The following is a 24,555-nucleotide window of genomic DNA, read 5'->3' as shown; positions in this document are numbered from 1 at the left end:
TTCGTTACATCTCGTCTCGATTACTGTAACGTATTATTTTCGGGCCTCCCTATGTCTAGCATTAAAAGATTACAGATGGTACAAAATGCGGCTGCTAGACTTTTGACAAAAACAAGAAAGTTTGATCATATTACGCCTATACTGGCTCACTTGCACTGGCTTCCTGTGCACCTAAGATGCGACTTTAAGGTTTTACTACTTACGTATAAAATACTACACGGTCAAGCTCCTGCCTATCTTGACGATTGTATTGTACCATATGTCCCGGCAAGAAATCTGCGTTCAAAGAACTCCGGCTTATTAGTGATTCCCAGAGCCCAAAAAAAGTCTGCGGGCTATAGAGCGTTTTCTATTCGGGCTCCAATACTATGGAATGCCCTCCCGGTAAAAGTTAGAGATGCTACCTCAGTAGAAGCATTTAAGTCTCATCTTAAAACTCATTTGTATACTCTAGCCTTTAAATAGACTCCCTTTTTAGACCAGTTGATCTGCCGTTTCTTTTCTTTTCTTTTCTACTCTGCTCCGGGGTGGACCGCTAGCCTGCCCATCAGATGGGGACATCTCTACGCTGCTGACCCGTCTCCACTCGGGATGGTTCCCGCTGGCCCCACCATGGACTGGACTTTCGCTGATGTGTTGGACTTTCACAATATTATATCAGACCCACTCGACACCGAGGATGTCGTTGTGGCTTGTACAGCCCTTTGAGACACTAGTGATTTAGGGCTATATAAATAAACATTGATTGATTGATTGATTGATTGAAATAAAAGTGTTATAACTTGCATCAAGTTCAATAATAAATCAAATAAAAGTGTTATAACTTGCATCAAGTTCAATAATAAACCCAAATAACTTGCATTAAGTTCAATAATAAATAAAAATAAAAGTGCCACTTTGCAATCTTTGCAAAAAAAAAAGGAGGAGCTATGCATTTGGCAAGACAGGGCAAGTGAACATGAGTTTTACAGTACTCCAGCATTAGTGGCTGCAATGAGCCTGTTTTGCACTGCACAGCTTTTCAAATGGGGGTTGCAGGCTTGACACTGCCACTGTTAAAACCTCTTTGAGTTCGGGGCTGAGCTGCCTTGACGCGAGTGCTTCCCGGTGAATGACACACAGTGTGTCCAATGCGCATTTGGCGCAACCCTCTTTATTAGAGCCTGCAGCCCGTTTCTTGACTTTGCCATGGTCTGTGCGCCATCAGAGCAAAAGCCCACACAGTTTTCCCATTTAAGGTCGTGTTCTTTGAGGAAACTGTCCATTATCTCGAACAGCAAAAAATTTCTGAAAATATGCATTTTCTTACATTTACGGGTTTATTCGGGACTCCTGATGACGTTTTGAGACATCTCCTACAACTACAGCACCAGAATTGTGCTGCTGAAGCAAGTCTGTTTTTTGGAATTTTTTTACAACATTTTAGCAAAAAAAAAATTTCTGAAAATATGCATTTTCTTACATTTTCTTACATTTACGGGTTTAGTCGGGACTCCTGATGACGTTTTGAGACATCTCCTACAACTAAAGCACCAGAATTGTACTGCTGAAGCAAGTCCGTTTTTTGGAATTTTTTGTAAGGTTCCCCCCTTACGACATTTTAGCAAAAAAATGTTTCCGTAAAATATGCATTTTCTTACATTTTCTTACATTTACGGGTTTAGTCGGGACTCCTGATGACGTTTTGAGACATCTCCTACGACTACAGCACCAGAATTGTGCTGCTGAAGCAAGTCCGTTTTTTGGAATTTTTTGTAAGGGTCCCCCCTTACGACATTTTAGCAAAAAAAAATTTTTCTGAAAATATGCATTTTCTTAAATTTTCTTACATTTACGGGTTTAGTCGGGACTCCTGATGACGTTTTGAGACATCTCCTACAACTACAGTATCAGAATTGTGCTGCTGAAGCAAGTCCGTTTTTTGGAATTTTTTGTAAGGGTCCCCCCTTACGACATTTTAGCAAAAAAAAAATTTTCTGAAAATATGCATTTTCTTAAATTTTCTTACATTTACGGGTTTAGTCGGGACTCCTGATGACGTTTTGAGACATCTCCTACAACTACAGCACCAGAATTGTACTGCTGAAGCAAGTCCGTTTTTTGGATTTTTTTGTAAGGGTCCCCCCTTACGACATTTTAGCAAAAAAAATTTTTCTGAAAATACGCATTTTCTTACATTTTCTTACATTTACGGGTTTAGTCGGGACTCCTGATGACGTTTTGAGACATCTCCTACAACTACAGCACCAGAATTGTACTGCTGAAGCAAGTCCGGTTTTTGGAATTTTTTGTAAGGGTCCCCCCTTACGACATTTTAGCAAAAAAAAAAAATCTGAAAATATGCATTTTCTTACATTTTCTTACATACAAAATACATGTACATGATGACATCATCACGTGCATGTGCATTTTGTAGTGGATGACGTCATGGAGTATTTTGCCCCCTGCTGGCCTGCGTTCACAGGTAGATGTTTCCACCACCTTTGATGTTTTACTACCTTTTCTCTGACTTGGTGGAATATTTCCATCTTTATGTGAAATGATTGGAATGACAGTCTAATGTTATTTTTCAAGACTAGTAGCAAATAAAAGTGTTTGTAGTCAAGGCGCCACCTTGTGGTGTGACTATCTAATCACATTAGATTCACTTTGGCAATAAAAGTCACTCATGGAACATTTTTTATTATTTTCTTAATTGTTTACACCATTTTGTCATCTAAAGTAAGCTAATAAATATTTTCTACTTCACTAAACACCAGATGGAATTATTGTGTCAACAGAGTACTTGTTTGATGAAGTACTGTGTGTTTTACACTATACAAGTACTTGTTTGATGAAGTACTGTGTGTTTTACACTATACAAGTACTTGTTTGATGAAGTACTGTGTGTTTTACACTATACAAGTACTTGTTTGATGAAGTACTGTGTGTTTTACACTATACAAGTACTTGTTTGATGAAGTACTGTGTGTTTTACACTATACAAGTACTTGTTTGATGAAGTACTGTGTGTTTTACACTATACAAGTACTTGTTTGATGAAGTACTGTGTGTTTTACACTATATAAGTACTTGTTTGATGAAGTACTGTGTGTTTTACACTATACAAGTACTTGTTTGATGAAGTACTGTGTGTTTTACACTATACAAGTACTTGTTTGATGTAGTACTATGTTTTAGCCTGATTGTACTTGTTTGATGAAGTACTGGGTTTTATTTTAATAGTACATGTTTGCTGAATTACTGTGTGTTTTAGCATAGTAGTACTTTTTTGATGAAGTACTTTGTGTTTTAGTTTAGTAGTACTTGTTTGATGAAGTACTGTGTGTTTTAGTTTAGTAGTACTTGTTTGATGAGGTACTGTGTGTTTTAGACTAGTAGTACTTGTTTGATGAAGTACTATGTTTTTTAGACTATACAAGTACTTGTTTGATGGAGTACTGTTTTCTCCTGATTGTACTTGTTTGATGAAGTACTGTGTGTTTTAGACTAGTAGTACTTGTTTGATGAAGTACTGTGTGTTTTAACTTAGTAGTACTTTTTTAATGAAGTACTGTGTGTTTGAACTTAGAAGTACTTTTTTAATGAAGTACTGTGTGTTTTAGACTAAAAGTTGAAAAATTGATTATAAAGACAATTATTGTAGTAATTTGTCTTACTTTCTTTAACAGGTTTTGTTTGTACGAGAATTGTTTATTCTTTTTATTTATTTATTACATGCATTGTTAATCGTGATGTAAAACATTGGAGGTAAATATCGTATTGTTGTGGAAGTGTATTGTCATCCTATAATAATAAATATGATCATTGTACAATAATAACAAAAAAGTAGAGCCTCCAGTCCAGCAGGTGGCGCCACTGCGCACCAACATGTTGATTCATCACCACAGGAAGACGCAGTAGCTTGTAGTTATTAGCTAACGAGCTAGCAGCGAAGCAGTCAACATTTGACAGAAAAGGCGATTAAAAGAAGAAAAATGACTTTGTCGCCAGCAGTCACTCAATTATGTGACAATTCTAAGGATGTCTTCCTGGATGTGTGCAAGTTGTCACTTACATACGCCGACAATATCTTAAGGTAAGACGACTTCTTTCTGACAAACTAACAAAATATACATATCTGTATTGTTTATTGATACTAGCATGTACAGCATCGCACAGGTTTATAAATACTGATATTGTTTATTAATACTAGCATGTACGGCATCGCACAGGTTTATAAATACTGATATTGTTTGTTAATACTAGCATGTACGGCATCGCACAGGTTTATAAATACTGATATTGTTTATTAATACTAGCATGTACGGCATCGCACAGGTTTATAAATACTGATATTGTTTATTAATACTAGCATGTACGGCATCGCACAGGTTTATAAATACTGATATTGTTTATTAATACTAGCATGTACGGGATCGCACAGGTTTATAAATACTGACATTGTTTATTAATACTAGCATGTACGGCATCGCACAGGTTTATAAATACTGATATTGTTTATTAATACTAGCATGTACGGCATCACACAGGTTTATAAATACTGATATTGTTTATTAATACTAGCATGTACGGCATCGCACAGGTTTATAAATACTGATATTGTTTATTAATACTAGCATGTTCGGCATCACACAGGTTTATAAATACTGATATTGTTTATTAATATTAGCATGTACGGCATCGCACAGGTTTATAAATATTGATATTGTTTATTAATACTAGCATGTATGGTATCGCACAGGTTTATAAATATCTATATTGTTTATTAATACTAGCATGTACGGCATCGCACAGGTTTATAAATATCTATATTGTTTATTAATACTAGCATGTACGGCATCGCACATCTTTATAAATACTGATATTGTTTATTAATACTAGCATGTACGGCATCGCACAGGTTTATAAATACTGATATTGTTTATTAATACTAGCATGTACGGCATCGCACAGGTTTACCATGAATTGATTAACGTGGACCCTGACTTAAACAAGTTGAAAAACTTATTGGTGTGTTACCATTTAGTGGTCAATTGTACGGAATATGTACTGTACTGTGCAATCTACTAATAAAAGTCTCAATCAATCAATCAATCAACAGGAAGGAGGGAGCATACGTGCTTCCACACACCTGGCACGCTGTCCTTCATTGTGCGGAGAACAGATGCTGTATGGCCAGGTCGGGGAACTTCATTTAGCAGGTAAATCTACTCCTAAAATGTTGGTTGGTGTACTTTTTTTTTCTTTTTTTTTTAACTTCTTGAATTGTTTAAATGTGAGCAGAAAATGTTTCATCTTGTTAATTTAACCTAAAGTGCTGGTGGCATTTCATTCAAATAAGATGTGCATGCATTGGCCATTAATTGTTGTTTACTTGCTTGTTTGTATCCATCATTCATTCATACATGATTCCCTTACAAGAAATAACAGGAATATAGGACACTTCATCTGCAGTATCAACTACCGTATTTTCCGGACTATAAGGCGCACTTAAAATTATTTTTTTCCCCTCAAAGTGCGCCTTATAACCCGGTGCGCCTAATGTACGGAGTCATTTTGGTTTTGCATACCCGACCTTGTAAATAATTCAATGTATATACTCTCATGATTAACTTGTGTGATGACTGTATTATGCTGATAGTATATATATGACTGTATTATGCTGATAGTATATATTTGACTGTATTATGCTGATAGTATATATATGACTGTATTATGCTGATAGTATATATTTGACTGTATTATGCTGATAGTATATATTTGACTGTATTATGCTGATAGTATATATATGACTGTATTATGCTGATAGTATATATTTGACTGTAAAATGCTGATAGTATATATATGACTGTATTATGCTGATAGTATATATTTGACTGTATTATGCTGATAGTATATATATGACTGTATTATGCTGATAGTATATATTTGACTGTATTATGCTGATAGTATATATATGACTGTATTATGCTGATAGTATATATTTGACTGTATTATGCTGATAGTATATATTTGACTGTATTAGGCTGATAGTATATATTTCACTGTATTATGCTGATTGTATTTATTTGACTACATTATGCTGATAGTATATATTTGACTGTATTATGCTTATAGTATATATTTGACTGTATTATGCTGATAGTATATATATGACTGTATTATGCTGATAGTATATATTTGACTATTATGCTGATAGTATATATATGACTGTATTATGCTGATAGTATATATTTGACTGTATTATGCTGATAGTATATATATATGACTGTATTATGCTGATAGTATATATTTGACTGTATTAAGGTGAGAGTATATATTTGACTGTATTATGCTGATAGTAAATATGACTGTACTATGCTTATAGTATATATATGACTGTATTATGCTGATAGTATATATTTGACTGTATTATGCTGATAGTATATATTTGACTGTATTATGCTGATAGTATATATATGACTGTATTATGCTGATAGTATATATTTGACTGTATTATGCTGATAGTATATATTTGACTGTATTATGCTGATAGTATATATTTGACTGTATTATGATGATAATATATATTTGTACCATGAATTGATTAACGTGGACCCCGACTTAAACAAGTTGAAAAACTTATTGGGGTGTTACCATTTAGTGGTCAATTGTACGGAATATGTACTGCACTGTGCAATCTACTAAAAAAAGTTTCAACCAATCAATCAAAAAGTTTCTAAATATTGATATTGTTTATTAATACTAGCATGTACGGCATTATTTTAAAGTGGGTCTTTAAGATGGGTGTTACTTTGTGAAAAAAGTTTGACAAGCACTGCTCTAGAGATAACCTCTGTGTGTTTAGTGGCATGTTCATCCACTGAATGGCAACAAAAACATGTTTAATGTGTATTTGTCAATCAAATCAATAATCAGCTGACACATGCAAATGTCTTTTGTTTTCCAGAAAAGCAGCCAAACACCAGGTACGTCCAACAAATGAAGAAAATGCAAAATATTCTTCTATACACCGAGATTTATTTGTTTTCATTCATATTTAATCACTTTAGTTTGTTCAACTATTTTGTTTTCTATTCATTTGTTTTCATTTATCGTCTTAGTAATGTATTTATTGTAATAATTGTTTCACCTGATTACATCTGCTGTGTTTTTTACTCCATTTGATTCATTATCTTGAATCCTCTCATTGATTGTGATCGACTTCTTTTGATTCCTAATTATTGACCGTAAGGATTTCTGACTGATGAAAGCAAATTGTTTCTTCCTAGTTGTTGCCAGTCCAGGAGGTCCTAACGCCGTTCGAAGCAGCAACTTTGTCCTGGTTGGATCTCACAAGCTCACACTTTCGTCCTTTGGGAAGAGCAAGTTTCCCTTAGAGAAGGTAATGCAGCCTTTCTTCTTCCATATTTGTCCCGCTCTCAAGTATCTTTGACACAATAGCTCCCAAGAACACTCTCAATGTTGTCACTAGCTCATGCTTCCTTCTAAATCCTTTTAACACTTGAATAAATATTACAAGTCCAATTCCCTTACTATATTTGTCAATGAATTCTTAGAAAACAAGCAAAATACCACAAGCTTTAGCATAAAAATTGTTACGAAAGTCTGACGTGACGTTTTTGTCACAATATGCTAAAAATAAACTCGATAAATGTCAGCACTTCTATGATTTTATATCAATTTAGGTTACATGTACATTGTTTTAAAAAGCACATTTACCATTTATACGCATCTTTCACATTATGAGTAACATTTGTTTTCTATGTGATGTACAAACCCCAAAAGCAGTGAAGTTGTCACGTTGTGTAAATGGTAAATAAAAACAGAATACAACGATTTGCAAATCCTTTTCAACTTATATTCAATTGAATAGACTGCAAAGACCAGATATTTCATGTTCACACTGGTAAACTTTGTTATTTTTTGCAAATTATAGCTCATTTGGAATTTGATTCCTGCAAGATGTTTCAAAAAAGTTGGCACAGGTGGCAAAAAAGACTGATAAAGTTGAGGAATGCTCATCAAACACTTATTTGGAACATCCCACAGGTGAACGGGCTAATTGGGAACAGGTGGGTGCCATGATTGGGTATAAAAGCAGCTTCCATGAAATGCTCAGTCATTCACAAACAAGGACGGGGCGAGGGTCACCACTTTGTCAACAAATGCCTGAGCAAATTGTTGAACAGTTTAAGAACAACATTTCTCAACAAGCTATTGCAAGGAATTTAGGGATTTCACCATCAAATTGTTCAGAGAATCTGGAGAAATCACTGCACGTAAGCGGCAATGCCCGTGACCTTCAATCACTGCATCAAAAAAGCAACATCACTGTGTAAAGGATATCACCACATGAGCTCAGGACCACTTTAGAAAACCACTGTCAGTAACTACAGTTGGTCGCTACATCTGTAAGTGCAAGTTAAAACTCTACTATGCAAAGCCAAAGCCATTTATCAACAACACCCAGAAACAACTTCGCTGGGCCCGAGCTCATCTAAGATGGACTGATGCAAAGTGGACAAGTGTTCTGTGGTCTGACGAGTCCACATTTCAAATTGTTTTTGGAAACTGTGGATGTCGTGTCCTCCGGACCAAAGAGGAAAAGAACCATCCGGATTGTTCTAGGCACAAAGTGTAAAAGCCAGCTTGTGTGATGGTATGGGAGTGTATTAGTGCCCAATACATGGGTAACTTACACATCTGTGAAGGCACCATTCATGCTGAAAGGTACATACAGCTTTTGGAGCAACATATGTTGCCATTGATTGATTGATTGATTGAGACTTTTATTAGTAGGTTGCACAGTGAAGTACATATTCCGTACAATTGACCACTAAATGGTAACACCCGAATAAGTTTTTCAACTTGTTTAAGTCGGGGTCCACTTAAATTGATTCATGATACAGATATATACTATCATATATACTATCATCATAATACAGTCATCACAATGAATTATTTACATTATTTACAATCAGGGGTGTGGAGGGGGGTGGGGGGTGTTAGGATATGGACATCAAGTAGTGGACATAGAGAGAGAGAGAGAGAGAGAGAGAGAGAGAGATCAGAAGGCATAAGAAAAAGTATCTGCATTTGATTGTTTACATTTGATTGTTAGCAATCCGGGGAGGGTGTTAGTTTAGGGTTGTAGCTGCCTGGAGGTGAACTTTTATTGCGGTTTTGAAGGAGGATAGAGATGCCCTTTCTTTTATACCTGTTGGGAGTCCATTCCACATTGATGTGGCATAGAAAGAGAATGAGTTAAGACCTTTGTTAGTTCGGAATCTGGGTTTAACGTGGTTAGTGGAGCTCCCCCTGGTGTTGTGGTTATGGCGGTCATTTACGTTAAGGAAGTAGTTTGACATGTACTTCGGTATCAGGGAGGTGTAGTGGATTTTATAGACTAGGCTCAGTGCTAGTTGTTTAACTCTGTCCTCCACCTTGAGCCAGCCCACTTTGGAGAAGTGGGTAGGAGTGAGGTGGGATCTGGGGTGGAGGTCTAGTAGTAACCTGACTAGCTTGTTCTGAGATGTTTGGAGTTTAGATTTGAGGGTTTTGGAGGTGCATGCGTAATCGAAAAAGGGTTGAACGAGAGTTCCCGTCAGAATCCTCAAGGTGCTTTTGTTGACCAGAGAGGAGATTCTGTAGAGAAATCTCGTTCGTTGGTTAACCTTTTTGATTACCTTGGTTGCCATTTTATCACAGGAAAGGTTAGCCTCTAGAATGGAACCTAGGTAGGTGACCTCATCTTTCCTGGTGATAACAATGTCACCCACTTTTATGGTGAAGTCATTGACTTTCTTGAGGTTGATGTGGGACCCAAACAGGATGGATTCTGTTTTACCCAAGTGTATGGATAGCTTGTTGTCAGCGAGCCAGGTGCTAGTTCTACAGAGCTCAGCACTGAGGATTTTCTCCACCTTGTCCTTGTCTGATACCAGCAAGGCCGAGTCATCCGCAAACAAAAACAATTCACAGTCGCATGCCGATGACATGTCGTTTATGTATATTAGGAACAGTAAAGGTCCCAATATACTGCCTTGGGGGACTCCACAGCTCACCGAGAGGGGGGGGAACACGGTGCCGTTCACCTCTACCACCTGCTCCCTCCCCTCCAAGTAAGATTGCATCCAGCTCCATGAGTTTTTGTTAAATCCGATTGCTCTGAGCTTATCCAACAGTATAGCGTGGTTAACGGTGTCAAAGGCCTTCTGAAGGTCCAGCATGACCATGCCGCAGTATTTGCCCGCGTCCACCTCATGTTTGATGTGGTCGCTCAGATAGAGAAGGCATGTGTCAGTGGAGTGGTTAGTTCTGAAGCCGGATTGGAATTTGTACATGAGTTTATTAGTGGCAAGGTAACTATCGACCTGTTCATAAACAATTTTTTCCATTACTTTCGAAATGGAACTGAGAATAGAAACAGGTCGGTAGTTGCCAGGTTCCAATTTGCTTCCTTTTTTAAAGAGGGGAGTTACTCTTGCAATCTTAAAATCTTTTGGTACTTGGCCTTGTGTAATTGATAGGTTTATTATGTGCGCGATGATCGGGGCAATGATGGAGGCAGAGTCCCTGAGGAATCTGGAGGGAATATTATCAAGGCCGGTGGCCTTGTTAGGGTGGAGCGCGCTCAATTTTTTAAACACCTCATCAGCTGTGACCATTTCTAATTTGAAATCATCGTTGGATACTCCTAGCTTTCTGTAGAAGGCTTTAATGTGTTCTACACCAAAGCGACCAGAGTGGTGGGACAGCTTGTTGACAAGGGTTGCGGCTATGCTGGTGAAAAAGATGTTAAGTCTGCTAGCTACCTCCATTTTGTCTGTAATGAGGGAGTCACCCTCCTTGATGCTGATGTTGGTGAGTCTTGTTTTAAGTTTCTGGCTGCAACCAGGAAGCTGGTTGTTGAGAATTTTCCAGAGCTCACGTGGCTTATTTATGTTTTCCTCTATTTTGTCGTTAATGTAATTTTTTTTTAAGGATTTAGTCAGGTTGGTTGACTTATTTCTTAATTTATTGCATTGCTTTTTGAGAGTTGAAAGGAGTAATTTGAGGTTGATATTATTGGGTTGTTTATCTACTTCTGTTTTACATTTTTGGTATTCAGAGTATTTCCTGTCTCTGTCTTTTATGGCAGCTAATAGGTCCGGATTCATCCATGGTTCCGAGCGGGCTTTGATCCTGACTGTTTTCACGGGAGCCATGTCATTTAGTATCTTTAGGAACGCCGTTTTGAAGCGAACCCAAGCAACATCGACCAGGTTGCTCGCGAGCACAGGGGACCAGTCCCACTCATCTAATTTTAAATTGAAATTGTCATTGGAGTATTTTTTGAGGGATCTGGATTGGGCTGTTATGTGGCCATTGGCTTTAGGTTAAGCTATTTTGCGGGTGCAGAAGGTTAGATAGTGGTCGCTAAGACCACAGATCATGACCCCACTATTTTTTATTTTAGGCCGGTCTGAAGTGAGAATGAGATCTATGGTTGATTGGGTGGAATCACACACCCTTGTAGGTAGCGCTATTAGCTGGGAAAGACCGTGCAGATTACAAAACTTGCTGAAGGATCTGAAGACAGGCGCATCTTTGCGTTGAATATCTGTGTTCAGATCCCCAGTTATAATTTTCTCCACGTTGTCTGTCCCATCCAAGCAACGTTATCATGGACGCCCCTGCTTATTTCAGCAAGACAATGCCAAGCCACGTATTACAACAGCGTGGCTTCATAGTAAAAGAGTGCGGGTACTAGACTGGCCTGCCTGTAGTCCAGACGTGTCTCCCATTGAAAATGTGTGGTGCAATATGAAGGCTAAAATATGAGAAGGGAGACTGTTGAACAACTTAAGCTGTACATCAAGCAAGAATGGGAAAGAATTCCACTTCAAAAATGTGTCCTCAGTTCCCAAACCTTTACTGAGTGTTGTTAAAATGAAAGGCCATGTATCACACTGGTAAAAATTCATTTTTTACAATGTGTTGCTGCCATTAAATTCTCAGTTAATGGTTATTTGCAAAAAAAAAAAAAAGAAGTTTCTCAGTGTGAACATGAAATATCTTGTCTTTGCAGTCTATTCAATTGAATATAAATTGAAAAGGATTTGCAAATCATTGTATTCTCTTTTTATTTACCATTTACACAACGTGACAACTTCACTGATGTTGGTTTTGTATTTCATCACCAGCATTGTGTGGACATTTCTAATAATAGAGCAAATGATGATGAAAGAGCAAATAAAAAAGAAATGCTTTTAATAAGCGAGTACGTCTGCTTATGTTCAAGGTGCCGTTCTTGTGTCCTCTGGAAGGACACGTCTACCTGAAGATGCAATGTGAGGTTGGATGCAACGTGGAGGAAAAAGGCTTCCTGGTGAGTGCAAGCCCTGAAATGCTCTCCATTTATTTGATAAAAGTTGCAGAAGGTGACATTTGATACAAGACTTGGAACATGCGGTATATTAGCAGTATCACTTTAAGAGGACAGATGTAATAAATAATTGCTATATTGGTTAGACCTTGTAAAAACACAGCAAATAAGATGATTGGCGTTCAGGCTGTCAATCATGCCTCTCATGTGCGCACATGTACTCGTAAGAGATGCTTGAGAATTGGGATCGAAATGACGTAAAAATGCGAGTGAAATCATACGCTTTTGTAACGAGACCTTATGTTGATGTTTGGAGCTAACTTGGTTGTAGGATCTTATGCTGCATCTTTAAAATGAACACAATAGATCAGGGGCCGTACTTATCAAGCTTCTCAGAATTACTCGTAAGAAGTCTGCTAAGAGTTGACTTAAGAGTAAATAAATTCTTCGCTGAAAGCTGCACTTAAAAGTTAGTTATCAAGCGTCTTACTCACACTTTCAGCGAAGTGTAGGACTGAATCTTAAGTGTCACACTCAGAGCTGAATTACGACATTACTATGTGCCGTAAATGGAATTTTAGGTGACGTCATTTCTGTGTCCATAGAAATGACCAATCACGGAAGGGAATCCGTTGTCTAAGAATAAAGAAATATCTTGGAAATATTTAATTGGACAATGGGAGTGTATATTTTGACAATAAACTACAAAATAATACAAAACAAACTAGTCCCCGCCGGCACTCACGCTACCGCTCCCTCTCTTCTCTTCTCTCGCCCTTACACTCACTGACGTCACTCACCTCACGGCCACACACATACGCTACTGTCATAACATTTTCTTTCCAATTCATTTATTAGGCAACTAATTTGAAACTGGTGTGGGTGGCTCTATATATACTAGCCCACTGCAGACACATGCAGAAATCAACAAGGAATCGAAAAGTATTAAATCTGTGACAAAAATAATATCCGCTCTGTCTAAACGATACCGTTTGATCAGCTGCTCGTCATCAAAAAAAAAAAAACATTGTTCCGTTCCCTGAACGTTCGCGCACGTCTCTCTCGCCTCAGTGCCATCCCCTGCTGGCAACTCCTAACCACTTAAGACACCTCTGAAGGTCTCTTAAATATCGTGGAGAGTAGGAGTGATTCTTAGACTTAAGAACGTTGATAAAAAGCTTTTATTCTTAAGTTTGAGAGTAGGACTAAATTTCGCAAATTCTCAGGACTTAAGTGTAAAATGGCACTCTAAGAAGCTTGATAAGTACGGCCCCAGGAATTTTACATGTCCACACTTTTTTTTTTTTACTTTAACTTTATTGTACATGTCCAAACTTTACTTATACTCTCATTTACATGTCCAAACTTTTTAAAACTTAATTCTACATGTCCAAACTTCATTTATACTTTATTGCATTTTATTGTATTGTCCTTGTCCAATTTCAAACATTTTTTATTTAACTTTATTTTACATGTCTAAACTTTATTTATACTTTATTGTACAAGTCCAAACTTTATTTATACTTTTTATTTTACATGGCCAAACTTTTTTAAAACTTTTATTTAACTTTATTTTACATGTTGTAACTTTATTTATACTTTATTTTACGTGTCTAAACTTTTTTAAAACTTTTATTTAACTTTATTTTACCTGTTCTAACTTTATTTATACTTTAATGTACGTGTCTAAACTTTTTTAAAACTTTATTTATACCTTGTTTTATTTAGTCATATTTTCATATCTAAACATTTTATTTTAACTTTATTTTACATGTCCAAACTTTTTAAAACTTTATCCTACATTTCCAAACTTAATTTACACTTTTTATTTTACATCTCCAAACTTTTTTAAAACTTTTTAAAAGTTTTAAAAGTACTTTACGTGTTTAAACTTTTTATTTACTTTATTTTACATGTCTTAGCTTTATTTACACTTTATTGTACAAGTCCAAACTTTATTTATACTCTATTTTACATGTCCAAACTTTTTAAAAACTTTATTTTACATGTTCTAACTTTATTTATACTTTATTTTACTTGTCTAAAAAAAATTTAAACTTGATTTTACCTGTCTTAACTTTATTTATACTTTATTTTATTTAGTCATATTTTCCATATCCAAACATTTTATTTCAACTTTATTTTACATGTCCAAACTTAATTTATACTTTTTATTTCACATTTCCAAACTTTTTAAAAAACTTTTATTTAACTATATTTTACATGTTCTAACTTTATTTATACTTTATTTTCCATGTCTAAACTTGTTTTTAACTTTATTTATACTTTATTTTATTTAGTCATATTTTCCATGTCTAAACATTTTTAATTTTAACTTTATTTTAAATATCCAAACTTTTCAAAACTGTATTCTACAAGTCCAAACTTTATTTATATTTATTTATTTTAGTTTACAATTCCAAACTTCTTTTTAGTTCATTTGACTTTATTCAATATGACCATCCTTTTTTTTTTTTTTTACTTAATTTAACTTGTATTTTATTTTACATGTTCTAACTATTTTACTTGTCCAAACTTTTTCTTAAAAACTTTATTTTACATGTCCAAAGTTAGAATGGAGGCAAGTTTGATACAATTTGTATAATAAAGATGATAAAAACAATCAATGTGCCTGGAAAAAAAACATCGACACCTCAGCTTTGTGTTCTTCCTGACAAAACTAATTGCTGTCATAGCTAATAGAATAGCTCATTAATAATTCACATTTTTGCCAAGGGTCAGTAAAAATTGGCCCTTTTTGCTACAGTTTGGAGACAACAGCCCAGTTTCACATTCTGAGCATAAGTAAAGGAATGTGGTTTAAATGAATCCACAATATTCCAGTTATTTGCAATTTTACATGAATTGTTGCACTTCCAGATGACAGTGTGAAATTAATATCACCAACAACGTCATGTTTGGAAGATGGATTAAATGAAGCATGTGCACTTTATGCAAAAGTGCACTGGAAACTGAATCTTGAAAATGCATGAGCACATCTCCAACTAACTATTTTTATTACATCAAGTCATTTACTGTAAATTCTGCTAATGTTTATCTCAGACTTCATTTCTCTTGCATTGACTCATTAATGCTCTTTTGTTCTTTTTGCAGACAATGTTTGAGGACTTTAGCGGTTTTGGAGCCTGGCACAGAAGATGGTGCGTCTTGTCAGGGTACTGCATCTCCTACTGGACGTACCCCGATGATGAAAGGCGCAAGGTAAACAAATATAATAATCATAATAATAATAACCCATAATACCCCGATGATGAAATACACAAGGTAAACAAACCCTTTACTCTATAATAATCATAGTAATAATAATAACCCATAATACCCCAATGATGAAATGCACAAGGTAAACAAACCCTTTACTCTATAATAATCATAATAATAATAATAATAACCCATAATACCCCGGTGATGAAATACACAAGTTAAACAAAGCAAAATGTACTCAAAATTACAATGTAAGAAAAATCCTAATTTAAATCACAACATGCTGGTTTACAAAAAGTATTGTAGTTGATTTAAAGTATACTTGTTGTTTGCAATAAATATTCATGTTGTTTTTAAAGTGTACTTGTTGTATACAAGAAGTAATGTGGTTGTTTTATAGTATACTTCTTTACAAAAAGTAATGTGGTTGTTTTAAAGTATACTTGTTTATGAAAAATATTGCAGTTGTTTTGAAGTATACTTGTTTACAAAAAGTAATGTGGTTGTTTTAAAGTATACTTGTCGTCTACAAAAAGTATTGTAGTTGTTTTAAAGTATACTTGTTAATGAAAATGTTGTAGTTGTTTTAAAGTATACTTGTTGTTTTATATAAATATTTACATTGTTTTTAAAGTATACTTGTTGCATACAAAAAGTAATGTAATTGTTTTGAAGTATACTTGTTTACAAAAAGTAATGTGGTTGTTTTAAAGTATACTTGTCGTCTACAAAAAGTATTGTAGTTGTTTTAAGGCAGGGGTCACCAACGCGGTGCCCGCAGGCACCAGGTAGCCCGTAAGGACCAGATGAGTAGCCCGCTGGCCTGTTCTAAAAATAGCTCAAATAGCAGCACTTACCAGTGAGCTGCCTCTATTTTTTAAATTTTATTTATTTACTATCAAGCTGGTCTCGCTTTGCTCGACATTTTTAATTCTAAGAGAGACAAAACTCAAATAGAATTTGAAAATCCAAGAAAATATTTTAAAGACTTGGTCTTCACTTGTTTAAATAAATTCATTTATTTTTTTACTTTGCTTCTTATATCTTTCAGAAAAACAATTTTAGAGAAAAAATACAACCTTAAAAATGATTTTAGGATTTTTAAACACATATACATTTTTACCTTTTAAATTTCTTCCTCTTCTTTCCTGACAATTTAAATCAATGTTCAAGTAAAAAAAAATTTTTATTGTAGAGAATAATAAATACATTTTAATTTAATTCTTCATTTTAGCTTCTGTTTTTTCAACGAAGAATATTTGTGAAATATTTCTTCAAATTTATTATGATTAAAATTCAAAAAAATTATTCTGGCAAATCTAGAAAATCTGTAGAATCAAATTTAAATCTTATTTCAAAGTCTTTTGGATTTCTTTTAAAATTTTTGTTCTTGAAAATCTAGAAGAAATAATGATTTGTCTTTGTTAGAAATATAGCTTGGTCCAATTTGTTATATATTCTAACAAAGTGCAGATTGGATTTTAACCTATTTAAAACATGTCATCAAAATTCTAAAATTAATCTTAGTCAGGAAAAATTACTAATGATGTTCCATAAATTATTTTTTTTATTTTTTCAAAAAGATTCGAAATTGCTAGTTTTTCTCTCCTTTTTTTCGGTTGAATTTTGAATTTTAAAGAGTCGAAATTGAAGATAAACTATGTTTCAAAATTTAATTGTCATTTTTTTCGTGTTTTCTCCTCTTTTAAACTGTTCAATTAAGTGTAAATATCATTAATTATTAATAATAACATAGAGTTAAAGGTAAATTGAGCAAATTGACTATTTCTGGCAATTTATTTAAGTGTGTATCAAACTGGTAGCCCTTCGCATTAATCAGTACCCAAGAAGTAGCTCTTGGTTTCAAAAAGGTTGGTGACCCCTGTTTTAAGGTATACTTGTTTGCTTCAAAACAACCACATTACTTGTTGTAAACAAGTATACTTTAAAACAACTACAATACTTTTTGTAGACGACAAATATACTTTAAAACAACCACATTACTTTTTGTAAACAAGTATACTTTAAAACAACGTAAATATTTTTCATAAACAATTATACTTTAAAACAACTACAATACTTTTTGTAGACGACAAATATACTTTAAAACAACCACATTACTTTTTGTAAACAACTATACTTTAAAACAACGTAAATATTTTTCATAAACAATTATACTTTAAAACAACTACAATACTTTTTGTAGACGACAAATATACTTTAAAACAACCACATTACTTTTTGTAAACAAGTATACTTTAAAACAACGCAAATATTTTTCATAAACAATTATACTTTAAAACAACTACAATACTTTTTGTAGACGACAAATATACTTTAAAACAACCACATTACTTTTTGTAAACAAGTATACTTTAAAACAACGTAAATATTTTTCATAAACAATTATACTTTAAAACAACTACAATACTTTTTGTATATTTTAAAAGTGTACTTGTTGTTCACAAGAAGTATTGTAGTTTTAAAATATACAAGAAGTATTGTAGTTGTTTTCAAGTATACTTGTTGTTCACAAGAAGTATTGTTGTTGTTTTACAGTGTACTTGTTGTTAAGAAGTATTGTAGTTGTTTTAATATATACAAGAAGTATTGTAGTTGTTTTAAAATATACAAGAAGTATTGTAGTTGTTTTCAAGTATACTTGTTGTTCACAAGAAGTATTGTAGTTGTTTTAAAGTATACTTGTTGTTCACAAGAAGTATTGTAGTTGTTTTAAAATATACCAGAAGTATTGTAGTTGTTTTAAAATATATAAGAAGTATTGTAGTTGTTTTCAAGTATAATAGTTGTTTACAAGAAGTATTGTTGTTGTTTTATAGAGTACTTGTTGTTAAGAAGTATTGTAGTTGTTTTAAAGTATAATTGTTGTTTACAAAGAGTATTGTAGTTGTATTAAAGTATACTTGTTGTTTACAGAGAGTATTGTAGTTGTTTTAAAGTATACTTGTTTACTTCAAAACAACTACATTGTTTTAAAGTATACTTGTTAACAACACATTACTTTTTGTAAACAAGTATACATTAAAACAACTACAATATTTTTCATAAACAAGTATACTTTAAAACAACCACATTACTTTTTGGTAAACAGTATTGTAGTTGTTTGAAACAACTACAATACTTCCTGCATATTTTAAAACTACAATACTTATTGTGAACAACAAGTATACTTTAAAACAACTACAATACTTTTTGTATATTTTAAAAGTATACTTGTTGTTCACAAGAAGTAGTGTAGTTGTTTTACAATATACAAGACGTGGTGTAGTTGTTTTCAAGTATACTTGTTGTTCACAAGAAGTATTGTAGTTTTTTTAAACTTTAAAACAACTACAATACTTCTTGTGAAGAACAAGTATACTTTAAAATTTAAAGTATACTTGTTGTTCACAAGAAGTATTGTAGTTTTAAAGTATACTTGTTTACTTCAAAACAACTACATTGTTTTAAAGTATACTTGTTAACAACACATTACTTTTTGTAAACAAGTATACATTAAAACAACTACAATACTTTTTGTATATTTTAAAAGTATACTTGTTCACAAGAAGTAGTGTAGTTGTTTTCAAGTGTACTTGTTGTTCACAAGAAGTATTGTAGTTGTTTTAAAGTATACTTGTTGTTCACAAGAAGTATTGTAGTTGTTTTAAAATATACCAGAAGTATTGTAGTTGTTTTCAAGTATACTTGTCGTTCACAAGAAGTATTGTAGTTGTTTTAAAGTATACTTGTTGTTCACAAGAAGTATTGTAGTTGTTTTAAAGTATACTTGTTGTTCACAAGAAGTATTGTAGTTGTTTTAAAATATACCAGAAGTATTGTAGTTGTTTTAAAATATATAAGAAGTATTGTAGTTGTTTTCAAGTATACTTGTTGTTTACAAAGAGTATTGTAGTTGTTTTAAAGTATACTTGTTTACTTCAAAACAACTACATTGTTTTAAAGTATACTTGTTAACAACCACATTACTTTTTGTAAACAAGTATACAATATTTTTCATAAACAAGTATACTTTAAAACAACCACATTACTTTTTGGTAAACAGTATTGTAGTTGTTTGAAACAACTACAATACTTCCTGCATATTTTAAAACTACAATACTTCTTGTGAACAACAAGTATACTTTAAAACAACTACAATACTTTTTGTATATTTTAAAAGTATACTTGTTGTTCACAAGAAGTAGTGTAGTTGTTTTCAAGTATATTTGTTGTTCACAAGAAGTATTGTAGTTGTTTTAAAGTATACTTGTTGTTCACAAGAAGTATTGTAGTTGTTTTAAAATATACAATAAGTATTGTAGTTGTTTTCAAGTATACTTGTCGTTCACAAGAAGTATTGTAGTTGTTTTAAAGTATACTTGTTGTTCACAAGAAGTATTGTAGTTGTTTTAAAGTATACTTGTTGTTCACAAGAAGTATTGTAGTTGTTTTAAAGTATACTTGTTGTTCACAAGAAGTATTGTAGTTGTTTTAAAATATACAAGAAGTATTGTAGTTGTTTTAAAGTATACTTCTTGTTAAGAAGAAGTATTGTAGTAGTTTTAAAATATACAAGAAGTATTGTAGTTGTTTTAAAGTATACTGCTTGGTTTTGTTTTTCAGGTTTACATGGAAGTGAATACACTTTCATTATTATTATTATTATCATCAATATAATGAATGTTGAAGAGCATTCAAGCAAAAATACATTATGATCGCCTTTTGTTCTGTACTAATAATTCTATCTTATTTAACAATATTTCCCTAGCATTCAACACATATTTTCTTAGGATGATAAGAATAAAAGAAATATAATTTGTCACCATGCAAACATTCAGGACTTTTATTTTTGTTCTTTAGTTTCCTGTACATTATTGAAAGTACAACATGTACTTGCTGTACTGCACATTGATGTCTTACAGGCCTTGACGTACTGCCAGACATGCAAATATCCTGCGTGCCATCTGTCTCTCATCACTAAACACACGCACACACACACACACACACACACACACACACACACACACACACACACACACACACACACACACACACACACACACACACACACACACACACACACACACACACACACACACACACACACACACACACACACACAAACACACACACACACACGTTCTTGTATTTGTTACCTTGTATAGACCTGAGAATAATGCCTACCTCTTTAGGACCACCTTTTCTAGATATATAAAGATGTGTATTCACAACATTAATAACATATACCTACTATGCAAATATAAAAATGCTTTTTCACAAGAAAAACTTAGAATTTTACTTGACGCAAGTCAAAATTTTACAATTTGTGCAATATTATGATAAAAGTTGGAATTTTACTCAATAACAGTCAAAATTTTACAAAAAAAGCTTAACGTTCTGGCAATTTTATGAAAAGAGTCGTAATTTTCCTCGACAAAAGTCACAATTTTATGAGAAAACTTTCAAATGATGGCAATATTATAATAATAATCGGAATTTTACTTGGCAAAATTATGACAAAAGTCATAATTTTACTCCAAAAATGTCACTAATTTACAAGAACAACAACAAAATATTTGGCAATAATGTGATAAAAGTCAGAATTTTATGAGAAAACTTTCACATGTTGGCAATATTATAATAATAATCGGAATTTTACTTGGCAAAATTATGACAAAAGTCATAATTTTACTCCAAAAATGTCACTAATTTACAAGAACAACAACAAAATATTTGGCAATAATGTGATAAAAGTCAGAATTTTATATGACAAATATCACCATTTTGCATTAAAAAGTAATCATTTTAAATAAAAAAAACTAATAATTTTACGAGAAAATATTGCAATATTACAGAAAAAGAAAGAATATGAATTTTTCCCCCCAATTTTATAAGAAAAAAGTTGACACTGTGAGAAAAAGACTGCTTTTCGTAAATTTTTTGTTTGTAATTGGTTTTTAATCTTCATTATTTACTTCAAGTTATTATAGTATGTCCCTATATACATATATATTTTTTTTAAAATTCATTTTGACCAAAGGGGGCGCATTTCAATTTCTTACACACACTTGTTATTTCATATGTTGACCAGAGGGGGAGCACTTTTAAAAGCGACACACAGTCAATTAGAAAAATCCCTCCTTTTTGGGACCACCCTCATTTTGATAGATGTCACCAGCAGGGGTGCAAATGAGACATTCTCTATTAGATGCAACGTTATTGGGACCATGATTTATGTCATCACTTGTTCACACCTCCTCATATGGAAGATACTTTTCCTTCTTCATGTCTCAAGAAGGGTAGAAGTACAAGAACACACACACACACACACACACACACACACACTGATACAATGCAAAGACAATACATTTTTAAACTTCTTCAAATGTAACTTTAAAAGTATTTTATACAACTTTATATATAACTTTTAAAGTCTTATACAACTTTAAAAGTAACTTTGAAGGTCTTTTATACAACTTTAAATGTACCTTTAAAAGTCTCTCATCACACACACTTGGAATGTTACACATGTTTTGCTTTAAATGTGTTTTATATAGGTTTGTTTTTACTGCCAAACATGCAAGCATCCTGTGTCCCATCTGTCTCTTATTACACACACACACACACACACACACACACACACACACACACACACACACATACCACTTATACATGGACTTAGCATTTCACACACATTCCTTTTCAAACCTTTTAAAAAATGTAACTTTAAGTGTTTTATACAACTTTAAACATGTTTAAATGTGTTTTATACAACTTGTGTTCTATCAAGTGCCTAAGTGACATTAAGGAGTTGTTATTTGGGATGTCGCAATCTGATCTTGATATTGCATATCGATTTGATACAAGCAAAAAAACAAGTATGTGATATGTGCTTGCTTAAGATGTGTGATATCATGTGCGATACAAACAGTCCTGCAGCGTGTTTACTTGTGTATGATATCATGTGCGCTACAAGCAGTCCGATGGTGTGTTCCGTGTGTAGTACCGATTGGTATGTTTAGTGTGTAGTACTAATTATACTTTTCCGGTGAAGTCCTGATTGTACTTTTCATGTGAATTAACGATGGTTCTTTTACAGTGTAGTACCGATGGTAGGTTTTATGTGTAGTACCGATGGTAGGTTTCATGTGTAGTACCGATGGTAATTTCCATGTGTAGTACAGATGGTAGGTTTCATGTGTAGTACCGATGGTACGTTTCATGTGTAGTACCGATGGTACGTTTCGTGTGTAGTACCGATGGTATGTTTCGTGTGTAGTACCGATGGTACGTTTCGTGTGTAGTACCGATGGTATGTTTCGTGTGTAGTACCGATGGTAGGTTTCGTGTGTAGTACCGATGGTACGTTTCGTGTGTAGTACCGATGGTAGGTTTCGTGTGTAGTACCGATGGTAGGTTTCATGTGTAGTACCGATGGTACGTTTCGTGTGTAGTACCGATGGTATGTTTCGTGTGTAGTACCGATGGTATGTTTCGTGTGTAGTATCGATGGTATGTTTCGTGTGTAGTACCGATGGTGTGTTTTGTGTGTAGTACCGATGGTATGTTTCATGTGTAGTACCGATGGTATGTTTCGTGTGTAGTACCGATGGTATGTTTCGTGTGTAGTACCGATGGTATGTTTCGTGTGTAGTACCGATGGTGTGTTTCGTGTGTAGTACCGATGGTGTGTTTTGTGTGTAGTACAGATGGTACGTTTCGTGTGTAGTACCGATGGTATGTTTCGTGTGTAGTACCGATGGTATGTTTCGTGTGTAGTACCGATGGTATGTTTCGTGTGTAGTACCGATGGTATGTTTCGTGTGTAATACCGATGGTGTGTTTCGTGTGTAGTACCGATGGTATGTTTCGTGTGTAGTACCGATGGTATGTTTTGTGTGTAGCACCGATGGTATGTTTCGTGTGTAGTACCGATGGTATGTTTCGTGTGTAGTACGATGGTATGTTTCGTGTGTAGTACCGATGGTATGTTTCGTGTGTAGTACCGATGGTGTGTTTTGTGTGTAGTACCGATGGTATGTTTCGTGTGTAGTACCGATGGTATGTTTTGTGTGTAGCACCGATGGTATGTTTCGTGTGTAGTACCGATGGTATGTTTTGTGTGTAGTACCGATGGTATGTTTCGTGTGTATTACCGATGGCATGTTTCGTGTGTAGTGCCGATGGTATGTTTCGTGTGTATTACCGATGGCATGTTTCGTGTGTAGTGCCGATGGTATGTTTCGTGTATAGTGCCAATTATACTTTTCCAGTGAAGTCCTGATGGTACGTTTCATGTGTAGTACCGTTGGTTCTTTTCCAGTGTAGTACCGATGGTATGTTTCATGTGTAGTACCGATGGTAGGTTTCATGTGTAGTACCGATGGTATGTTTAATGTGTAGTACCGATGGTAGGTTTCATGTGTAGTCCTGATTGTACTTTTCATGTGAAGTACCGATGGTTCTTTTCCAGTGTAGTACCGATGGTACTTTTCATGTGTAGTACCGATGGTAGGTTTCATGTGTAGTACCGATGGTAGGTTTCATGTGTAGTACCGATGGTACGTTTCACGTGTAGTACCGATGGTAGGTTTCATGTGTAGTCCTGATTGTACTTTTCATGTGAAGTACCGATGGTTCTTTTCCAGTGTAGTACCGATGGTTCTTTTCCAGTGTAGTACCGATGGTAGGTTTCATGTGTAGTACCGATGCTGCGTTTCATGTGTAGTACCGATGCTATGTTTCGTGTGTAGTACCGATGCTGTGTTTCGTGTGTAGTACCGATGGTATGTTTCGTGTGTAGTGCCAATGATACTTTTCCAGTAAAGTACCGATGGTTCTTTTACAGTGTAGTACCGATGGTACTTTTCATGTGTGATGGCACTTTTCCAGCGTAGTGCCAACGGTACTTTCCATTGTAGTACAGATGATACTTTAATTGTACTTTTCCTGTGTAG

General features: G+C 34.1%; 1 protein-coding gene across 1 annotated transcript in view; it reads left to right on the top strand.

Moving 5' to 3' along the window:
• Window positions 1-3,906: 3,906 nt before the first annotated feature.
• Window positions 3,907-24,555, top strand: part of LOC133644157 (asparagine synthetase [glutamine-hydrolyzing]-like) — a 70,851-nt gene continuing 50,202 nt past the window's right edge. The window contains exons 1-6 of the mRNA XM_062038494.1: window positions 3,907-4,078; window positions 5,105-5,204; window positions 6,953-6,971; window positions 7,275-7,387; window positions 12,290-12,376; window positions 15,488-15,595. The gene's annotated coding sequence lies outside the window, so the exon portion shown is untranslated. The remainder of the gene's footprint in view (window positions 4,079-5,104; window positions 5,205-6,952; window positions 6,972-7,274; window positions 7,388-12,289; window positions 12,377-15,487; window positions 15,596-24,555) is intronic.

This window comes from Entelurus aequoreus, linkage group LG27 (assembly GCF_033978785.1).
Source record: "Entelurus aequoreus isolate RoL-2023_Sb linkage group LG27, RoL_Eaeq_v1.1, whole genome shotgun sequence".
Classification (NCBI taxonomy): domain Eukaryota; kingdom Metazoa; phylum Chordata; class Actinopteri; order Syngnathiformes; family Syngnathidae; genus Entelurus; species Entelurus aequoreus.
This window is presented reverse-complemented; position numbering and strand designations above follow the sequence as displayed.